Source organism: Berghia stephanieae, chromosome 6, assembly GCF_034508935.2.
Source record: "Berghia stephanieae isolate SIO BIC M18660-M18661 chromosome 6, UCSD_Bste_1.3, whole genome shotgun sequence".
Classification (NCBI taxonomy): domain Eukaryota; kingdom Metazoa; phylum Mollusca; class Gastropoda; order Nudibranchia; family Aeolidiidae; genus Berghia; species Berghia stephanieae.
The window spans coordinates 43,881,682-43,891,662 of record NC_088365.1 but is presented as its reverse complement, the minus strand read 5'-3'; the positions used below and the strand labels follow the sequence as shown (position 1 = coordinate 43,891,662).

Here is a 9,981-nt window from a genome sequence, read left to right as displayed (position 1 = left end):
TAGTCAATACCGGATACCTACCGGATACAGACGTAGCTCTTCCCAAAATAAATACTGACGAAGACAACTCAACTCAACTGTTCGACTTTGTCACCGGTGGAACACTTTCAACGTAATCTACCATCAAAGGTAAACATTTATTGAGAAAAAATTGTGCATATGACTTTGAATATGTTGTTTGCAAGTCAACTGGATTTTTCTAAGCATTGTTAAAACGTTAACATTCGCATTCTAAAATAAACGTCGTTACCGTTATTGTCATTACTGAGTTTGCGCGACAGGGCGCCAACGGGTCCCGTTAGAGATAGACGACGATTGGGATTGTTTGGAAGCTTTAACCCTTTGCCCACTAGTCATTATGACATCCGAAATGCTATCGCCTTCTACATCTACGCCAGAAGAGAAATAGAGGGTGGAGCCTACCATGATATAACATTTTATGGATCCTAATTTCATCATATCAGTTCTGTCCACTGACAGGTGGGTGGATATCGCAGTCAAGAACTTATGTCCTTATATGAAATCCTGAGTTTTTGACCAATCAACGGATTGCTCTTTTGATAGCTCGCTTGTCAACATGAGTCAGCTCAGCACTTGATTTATGTAAAGGCATCACAGGCGGTATATGTTGTGTAACTTCAAAGACCACGGTTGACCGAAAGCGATGAATGGAAGCCCTACTGTGGCGTGGAGAACGAGGTCTTGTATGTATAGTTACGTCATATCTCAACGCTCGTGAATTCTTAGTACGGCTGGACTCACAATCAAAACTCGAAATCTGTGTTTTAAACTCTTGAATCAATCGAATTACATCAGTGCGTTCGTCTCATTGAGAAATGAAAAACGATATATAAATCAAGAACATCGACCGGAAAATAAGGAAATTATCATAAAATTATAAAATTTGAGAAAGCTGTTTTCAAAATCAAATCTATTACAAAAAAGGTTATTTCTAGACCGATTTTTATGAGACAAAGACAATTTTTCTCCACTTTTCAAGCTGATTCCAACAATGAGGTTTTCAAATTTATCGCGATAAGATTATTTGTCATTATTTTTTTTTAATACCCAATTGACTGCTCAGGAAATGAATACGCAATCCTTGGCGGCTAGCGAGTAGGTGTTAAATTTTGCTTACCCTTTCCACGCAGACGCACACACACACACAGACTGAACACACTTCTGGCCAAAGTTGCCTTATTACAACTTAGACTCGAATGATAACAGCGAGAAGGGTGTCAGATTAAACTTCAGTTTTAAAGGTCTAATTCAATTCACACCGTAATAAATCATAATAATGATCATTCTTGATATATTAGAGCATTAAAATATTTAATTCACATTACTATAAATATATTTTAAATATATGTATTTTGTAATTATTTTAGCGACGATACGAACCCTTTTAATCGTCGAGCCGAACGATAGGATGCTAGACGACGATAAGTCGGTGTGTGTGTGTGTGTGTGTGTGTGTGTGTGTGTGTGTGTGCGTCTACGTGGGAAAGGGTAAGCAAAATTTAACACCTACTCGCTAGCCGCCAAGGATTACGTATTCATTTCCTGAGCAGTCAATTGGGTATTTAAAAAAATAATGACAAATAATCTTATCGCGATAAATTTGAAAACCTCATTGTTGGAATCAGCTTGAAAAGTGGAGAAAAATTGTCTTTGTCTCATAAAAATCGGTCTAGAAATAACCTTTTTTGTAATAGATTTGATTTTGAAAACAGCTTTCTCAAATTTTATAATTTTATGATAATTTCCTTGTTTTCCGGTCGATGTTCTTGATTTATATATCGTTTTTCATTTCTCAATGAGACGAACACACTGATGTAACTCGATTGATTCAAGAGTTTAAAACACATATTTCGTGTTTTGATTGTGAATCCAGCCGTACTAAGAATTCACGAGCGTTGAGATATGACGTAACTATACATACAAGACCTCGTTCTCCACGCCACAGTAGGGCTTCCATTCATCGCTTTCGGTCAACCGTGGTCTTTGAAGTTACACAACATATCCCGCCTGTGATGCCTGTACATAAATCAAGGGTTGAGCTGACTCATTTTGACAAGCGAGCTATCAAAAGAGCAATCCGTTGATTGGTCAAAAACTCAGAATTTCATATAAGGACATAAGTTCTTGAAAGCGACATCCACCCACATGTCAGTGGACAGAACTGATATGACGAAATTAGGGATCCATAAAATGTTATATCATGGTAGGCTCCACCCTCTATTTCTCTTCTGGCGTAGATGTAGAAGGCGATAGCATTTCGGATGTCATAATGACTAGTGGGCAAAGGGTTAAAGCTTCCAAACAATCCCAATCGTCGTCTATCTCTAATCGGCCCCGTTAGAGCCCCGATGCGCAATCTGTCTATTGTCATGATTCGATTGATGTGTTCTGCTCCTCGTCGTAAATCGTCATAGTCATAGATCACTAAACTTGTGATCGTAATTATTATTATCAATTACATGCCTCTTACTCTAAATTTGCTCAGTTAACTTATCTGGTATTGTTGTAAATACCAATAAAGTTTTTAAACATTTTATTAACGACAATTAATGTCAAGTGATATTTAAATTTAACGCATCCAGTTTTTTTTTTTTGTTTTTGTTTTTTAAAGTAGAGAGGTGAGCCCGTGTTACCAATACTTAGCTTCTATACAAGGACAAATCATTGCAAGTCAACTGGATTTTTCTAAGCATTGTTAAAACGTTAACATTCGCATTCTAAAATAAACGTCGTTACCGTTATTGTCATTGTCATGATTCGATTGATGTGTTCTGCTCCTCGTCGTAAATCGTCATAGTCATAGATCACTAGCTTGTGATCGTAATTATTATTATCAATTACATGCGTCTTACTCTAAATTTGCTCAGTTAACTTATCTGGTATTGTTGTAAATACCAATAAAGTTTTTAAACATTTTATTAACGACAATTACTGTCAAGTGATATTTAAATTTAACGCATCCAGTTGTTTTTTTTTTGTTTTTGTTTTTTAAAGTAGAGAGGTGAGCCGGTGTTACCAATACTTAGCTTCTATACAAGGACAAATCATTCGTTTGGACAGAAAAATAAATAAAAAACTTACCGCTTACCGTCCAGGCCTGTAAATTCTCAGCCATTTGGCTGATTTCAGACTTTTGCATGATTTTCCAGAAACAGACTTTTAATCTCAGCCTTGATACCTATTTTTGTTATTTTAAACGCAAAACAAACGAATCCCCCACCCCCATTTAGTTCTCATCTTATTTCGTTTTATTTTCTCTCTATTGTTCTATATTATAATATATTGCCATACGTCATATCGGGAAAACCCGAAAATAAGTTAATTTCGTTCCTGGATTTTACCGTTCGTGATCTCGTGTTGAACCACGGAAGCTGATCTACTGGTCTGAAATCAGCTAATATTTTATTATAGTTATAGAGTGGCTGATTTCGTTGGGATTTCAGCCACTGTGACCTCACCAGGCCATAACCCGGCTCGGCCAAGGTTGCGCATTGAATCATGGGACGGTGTGAAAGTGAGAGTTGCGGTTCCAGTAAAACTTTGTTTACAAACATTTCCAAGTAATCCTGCCCAGTTTTTGACTTTATCCATCTTTGATAATCAGAATTTCATTTTAAAGGAGTAAGCTCACAACTATGTCGTTCTATTATCTTACAATTTTCAAGTGTTTATACATTGATACGATCTTTATTCATTAAAATGCCTGAGACTTTCGTCGACCGCAATGCCGATATTAAGGCAATCGACGCGTCTGTGCGAAGACGTTTTAAGTGGTTGTGGCTTGAAGAGAAGGATTTGCAAGGGAATTTTCTTTCGGAATACATAAGAAAAATTCCTGAAGCTGGACTTTGTTATTGTTTAATTTGTAAACGGCGTCTGAGTTACGGTGGTAGAGGCAAAGCATACCTCGCTCGCCATGCCCAATCTTCGTATCACAAGCTTGTCTTTGATGAAATGAAAGGAAACCAGACCCTTCCAGCTGTGTTTCGGACGTTCAGTAGACTGGATGGAGGAGCTGCAGATTTTATGTTACGTTTTTGTTTTTTTTGGGTTTTTTTTTTGGGGGGGGGGGGTCATGCGAACATATAGCTGACATTTTTCAGCCTTTTCGCAAATTGTGCATTTACAGGCCTGACCGTCAAAAGCAGTATAGATTTGAAGATGCATTTGTTTTCTATCAAAAAACATTCGGTACTGGACAATCCTTGATGAATTTCAAAAGTTGTGTTGAAATTATATCCTAATTTTTTTCATGATTCATTCCTCGCGAAATCGTGTGGGTATCGTGTCTGTTATCAAGGTGCCGCCCCAGGTTTTTAAAAAAGTTTCTTGGGAAGAAGATACGGAAAAAAGTGTCCCTAGATAGGTATGCAATTTGGTGCATAAATGCAGTAAAAATTGGTGCGCAAAATTAGTTCAGACCTGCCAACCATCCCGGATTTTCTGGGATTATCCCGGATTTAAGCCACCATCCCGGAATTGAGCTTATAATCCCGGAATGTCGAATAAAAAATTATTATTATTTTTTTTTTTTTTTTTTTTTTGTTTTTTTTTGCGAATTTTTTTTTTTATTTGGTCACTGACCACAAAAACAAGTTTTTTTCAATTTGTTTCATGTGACTTAGTATGGTTTGATCCTGACCTCCTCGTATATTGTACATACAGTTTATTTCTAGTTTTGGTGAGTACAATTTTATTTTTTCGACATTTTCCTTATATCCCTGATTGGGATGAAAAATCCCTGATTTTGCTCCTCAAAATCCCTGATTGGCATAATCACATGTTGGCAGGTCTGAATTAGTTCGTGGAGGATGCGAGACTGTGTGTGTGGTGTGTGTGTGAGTATGTGTGTGTGTGTCTCTTTCTTTCTTTTTTTTTTTTTGGGAGTGCCTACGTACACGGTAACGGGGCATCTAGCCTCAGGATCTATGTACACGTAAACCGGTTTACCGTTGCAACATTCTGTCAGTGATGGTCCTTGTTGTCGTGACCGCGCGCTCGTGTGTGTGTGTGCGTGAGTTGTTTTTTTTTTTTAATCAAAACAATGTTAACCATTAATGGCGAGATTCCATCTTACACTCCCCAAACTCCAGATCTTAGTCTTAATGTTATCATTAAAAGACAAGCTTTGTGATTTATAGTTTAATTGAAGCCCGAGTCGAAATATAATAATAATAATACATGACATTTATAACGCGCATTTTCATCACTGGGTGATGCTCAATGCGCGAAACAATAATACAGTGACATTATTATACAAATGAAACATTGTACAAACTACATCAACATAATATTATCATTATACAACAATGTAATAACTAAACATAGTCATTAATACAAGATATGTTATAATACATCCACATGCTATGTCAAATACGGAAATAATATAAAATAATGATATAATAACATAAACTAAATTAACATTCATATTGGGGTCAAATTACAAAGATGCATTAATCAAGATGTGTTTTAACAAAGAGATGGTGTTTTAACTTTGATTTAAATATTGATAAGGACTGCGCTTCTCTTATTCTTTTAGGAAGAGAGTTCCAGATGGAAGGTCCGACGTGACTGAACGATCTGCCGCCGTAAAATTTATATTTATATTTATTTGTAACAATTAATTTTGTAGAATCTAGTGCAGAACGTAGACTCCTCGTTGGCTTATCTTCTTCTTCTTTCTTAGATGCCTTTCGCGTCTCGACCGAAAGATCGGGTCGCCTTGGCTGTTTCCAGTATTTCCTGTGTGAGGTGTCTCCAATATTGCCGGTCCTCTGCTAGGGTTCTCAGATTTTCAAGGTCCCCTGCCGTTATGAGACTAATGCTTTGTCCAAGTGTTGTGAGGTTTTTGTTTAGGATCACGGGGAGTGTTGTGATCGGTCTTCCTCTGAAAAGGTTCCCGTGTTTTTGGAAGTATCCCGACATGGCTTGGTTTGCTGGTATGTTTTTGTCCCTGCGTAGTATGTGACCGAAAAGTTGCCATCGTTGTTGTAAAATGTCAAGGGAGATTGGTCTTTCTTTTGTGATCTTATAGAGTGATTCATTTGAGATCTTTTTGGGGTATTTGATGTCCAGTACCCTTCTTAGCTGTGTGCGATGGAAGGCATCCAGATGTTCTTCTTCGGATTTTGTCAACGCCCAAGTGCCGCAGTTATACAGAAGTACCGGTTTTACAAGAGCATGGTACAGTTTCAGTTTGGTTTTTCTCTTTATTTTGTCACCTCTAATCCATACATTGGTGAGTTTACTGAGTGCGGCGTTTGATAGCTGTTTTCTTCTTTGTACATCCTCGGTTTTCTCCAATTAGTGAGCCGACTTTCTTTGTTCTTTTCCATTCCTCTTTGTTCCTCGATATTGTTGTAAATTCGGTTTTATTGGCATTGACTTGGAGGTTATATTTCATGAGGGTATTTTGTATGATGTCTATATTTGCTGGTGTTGATCCAATAAAATCGACATCATCTGCATAGGCGATTTCTCTAGGGATTGCATTCTCAATATGAGTCGTTGGTTTTGGAATGACTTTTCGAACTTCTTTCAGAGCGTGTTCTAAGTATATTGTGAACAGAATCGGGCTCAGACTATCTCCTTGGGGGGTCCCGATGTTACTTTCGAACTGCGTCTGTTTTGTGGCCCCGTATATCCTTGGTTGTATCTTTGTGTTGCTGAGGAGAAATCGGATTATTCGGAGCTCGTCTTCGTCTACTATTTCTGTTAATATCTCCAAAAGTTTTCCTCTGTCGATCGTATCAAAGGCTGCGGACATATCGATTCCGGTTATTGTTATGGATATGTTTTCTTTGAGTGCCTTTGCTGCCAACCATTTATGTGTCCATACAACGTCCGATGTGCTTCGGTCTTGGCGAAACCCGCTTTGGCTATGTGATAGATAATTTTCTATTTTCGGTCTAATTCTGTTGAGGACAATAGTTGACAGTGTTTTTCTTATGGTATTCAGTAATGTTATTGGGCGCAGGTTGTTTACGGGTCCTTTCGTTTTTCCTGGTTTTTGTATTGTAATTAGGACACCGCTGTTTATGTCCCAGTCTTTGTGTGTTGAGAATGTTTTGTTCATTATGTTTGCAATGCTCAGATCCAGGGAGAGGGTACCGCATTTCAGCAATTCAGCGGGAATTTCATCTTCGCCTGGGGATCTGTTATTGTTTAGGCACTTTATGCTATTTCTAACTTCAGTTGTTGTGATGCGGTTGTTTAGGTCTCTAGGGTTTCCTGAGAAGGGCGATATTTGTGAGACTTGTTTGTGAAATTTCTGCTGGAAGTGGTCAGTTACAATGTCAAGGATATCGTTGGGATTTGTTGTCTGTTTGCCAAATTTATCCTGTAGTTTTGGGTTCTCGAATGGTTTTCGGTTCAGAGATTTCGTCGCTTTGAACATAGACGATGCGTTATTTTTGGACTTTTCTATGTCTTCCACTTTTTTGTCTAATTCCTCGTTTCTGTGTTTTATTGTAAGTGATCGAATTGAATGCAGTATTTTGTTTCGTTCCGTTTTCAGGTTTATTATTTCTTCCGAGTCTTTCGTGTTTTGTATCCTGATCCTAAGTTCTTTTTGTTGCCGCGATAGATCGTTAATAGCGATGTTAGGCATTCGATTTGGTTTGTTCTTAGTTGTATTAATAGAGCCTGCACTTTCTTCCCCGCATATTTCATTGCCGCTTGCGTCTCTTTCCATTCATTGTTTGGATTACTGTTTTGCTTTATTTTCCATAGACTTGAGTTAAGTTCATATTGGTAATGAATGCGACATTCTCGCTCATTTACTATTTTTGCCGTGTTTATTTTGACTGCCGTTTTACCTTTCTGTCTTCGTTGTCTGTACACATTTATGTTGAAATTCGTTTTTACAAGTTTGTGATCGGATGTTAGCAGTGTACCACCGTATGATCGCGAGTTGGTTGAGTAGTGTTTATGGCGGTGTCGACATATGATATAGTCTATTTGGTTGTGTATTGTTATCATTTTGTCTTGGGTTTGGTCTTTCCTTTGTCCTACCCATGTTGTCTGGTGTCTTGATGGGTGGTTGAAAGCACTGTTTGTTATGAAAAGTTTTCTCTGTTCACAGAACTGGACTAATTTTTCTCCGTTATCGTTACGTTTTCCTTTTGAGTATGATCCTAAACATAGTGTGTCACTGTCGAGACGTTTTCCTACTTTGGCATTAAAATCTCCAGCAATTATTATTGATTTGTTTCCTATTTTGTTCAGTGTATCGTCTAGGTCTTTGTAAAATTTATCAGTTTCCTCTGGGTATTGTTTTGCGCGTTGACTTGTTGGTGCGTAAACATTTACGATTGAGATAGTGAACGTCTTCTTACCGTGATCGTCTTTGTTATCGTTATTCTGGTTCCTTGAATTGATCTTACACTTAAGCTCAAGAACACATATTCTGTCCGAAACATTCCATTCGTCACTAGTCAAATCCCTGCAGTTTTTATTTATGAGAAATCCACATCCATAGTGAGGTGAACTGGAAGCAAAGCACAGCAGTCTGTGACCATTTATTGTTTGGTCGACGCCATCTTGGATCTTCGTCTCTTGTAAACACAACACATCGATTTTATAACTTTCTAAATCTTGACACAGTTGTTCCTTTCGAATGTTACTTTTAATAGATCTTAAGTTAAAAGTTCCAATATTAAGATTAGTCCACATCAGGTAAAAATTAAAGATTCCACACAGTGAATAAATGGAAACATAAGACTATCCACTGAGCCGAAGCTCAATGTCAACAGGTGTCAGCCATGTTGTCCGGTTGGCTTATACGTTTCTAAAAATTCAGTAATATACAATGGTGCTTGATCATTAAGGCACTTATAGCACAATACTGCTAGTTTGAATTCGATTCTCACTTTAACTGGTAACCAATGCAGCTCATACAAAAGTGGCAACCTGGGTGGGGATCCTGACCTCCCATAGCGGGCAGGGAGGTACACACTGTGTCTTCTATCCCCTTATATCTGTTTTCCAACATGCTTTCTGTCTTTGTCTTGGAATGAGATTACTTAGTTTTTTTCCTGGCCCTGGTCGGAGTCCTGGCTGGGAGGGAAACAGTCAAATGCATAGTTATTGTTTTGGGAGATGATATTTTTTTCCTTGTAAATCATCTCTCTGTTATGTATTAGTATATTTGTTATTTTTTAATGTATAATGTAAGCATTTGAGTGTGTTCCTCTTTGTTGGATTTTGTTCTTGTGTCCGGATGAGACTTATAGGTGATCTCAAACTAAGTACTTTGGTGGTATGCTCTTGGAATCTACATCTGATCCCTATTTGTTCCCAGTTCCCTATGTCTTACTTTCTCTTGGATGCTTCAATTGTAATTCTAGAACTTTTTACTATCCCATTTTCTTCCTTTTTACTGGCGCTGATATAACCTAAATGTGTTGCAAGCGCCGTAAAACCCTTAAAAACATAAAACATAAAAGTGGCAACGAGTAGGATGTTATCTTCTTTCTTAAAATCAATTTAGCAGCCGCATTCTGGATACTTTGAAGGCGTGATATTTTATCGTTGCTTACATTCGAGATTAACGAATTACAGTAATCTATTTTAGATAGTATGAAAGATGTTATTAGTTTGCATGTTACTTCTCTTGTTAGGAAAGGTCTAACTGAAGCAATTCTTTTTAATCCTATTGTCAAACTTCTACATAGAGAATCAAACTGCTACTGTTCTCTTGGTGGAAACGATTTATTCTGCATAAGCAATCTGGAGAAAAAAAAAATCAGTGTCACTGTAACAGGTTAAAATTTCTCGAAGTACTCACCGTGAACACCGCTGTAACAATCCTTTGATCTACGTCATCAGGCAACCCATTGTTTCTTTCATCTTTTCCCATTCCCCCTTACTATCCCCCCATCCCCCCCGCCCACCTCTCTCTCTTTCTTTCTCTCTCTCTCTTTCTCTCTCTCTCTCTCTCTCTCTCTCTCTCTTTCTCTCT

At 37.7% G+C, this 9,981-nt stretch overlaps 1 protein-coding gene across 2 annotated transcripts in view; it reads left to right on the top strand.

Moving 5' to 3' along the window:
* Positions 1 to 34: 34 nt before the first annotated feature.
* Positions 35 to 9,981, top strand: part of LOC144975083 (B-cell receptor-associated protein 31-like) — a 37,415-nt gene continuing 27,468 nt past the window's right edge. The window contains exon 1 of one of the 2 annotated variants that reach the window (XM_078918790.1): positions 35 to 129. The gene's annotated coding sequence lies outside the window, so the exon portion shown is untranslated. The remainder of the gene's footprint in view (positions 130 to 9,981) is intronic. The other variant, XM_078918789.1, reaches the window with a different exon arrangement.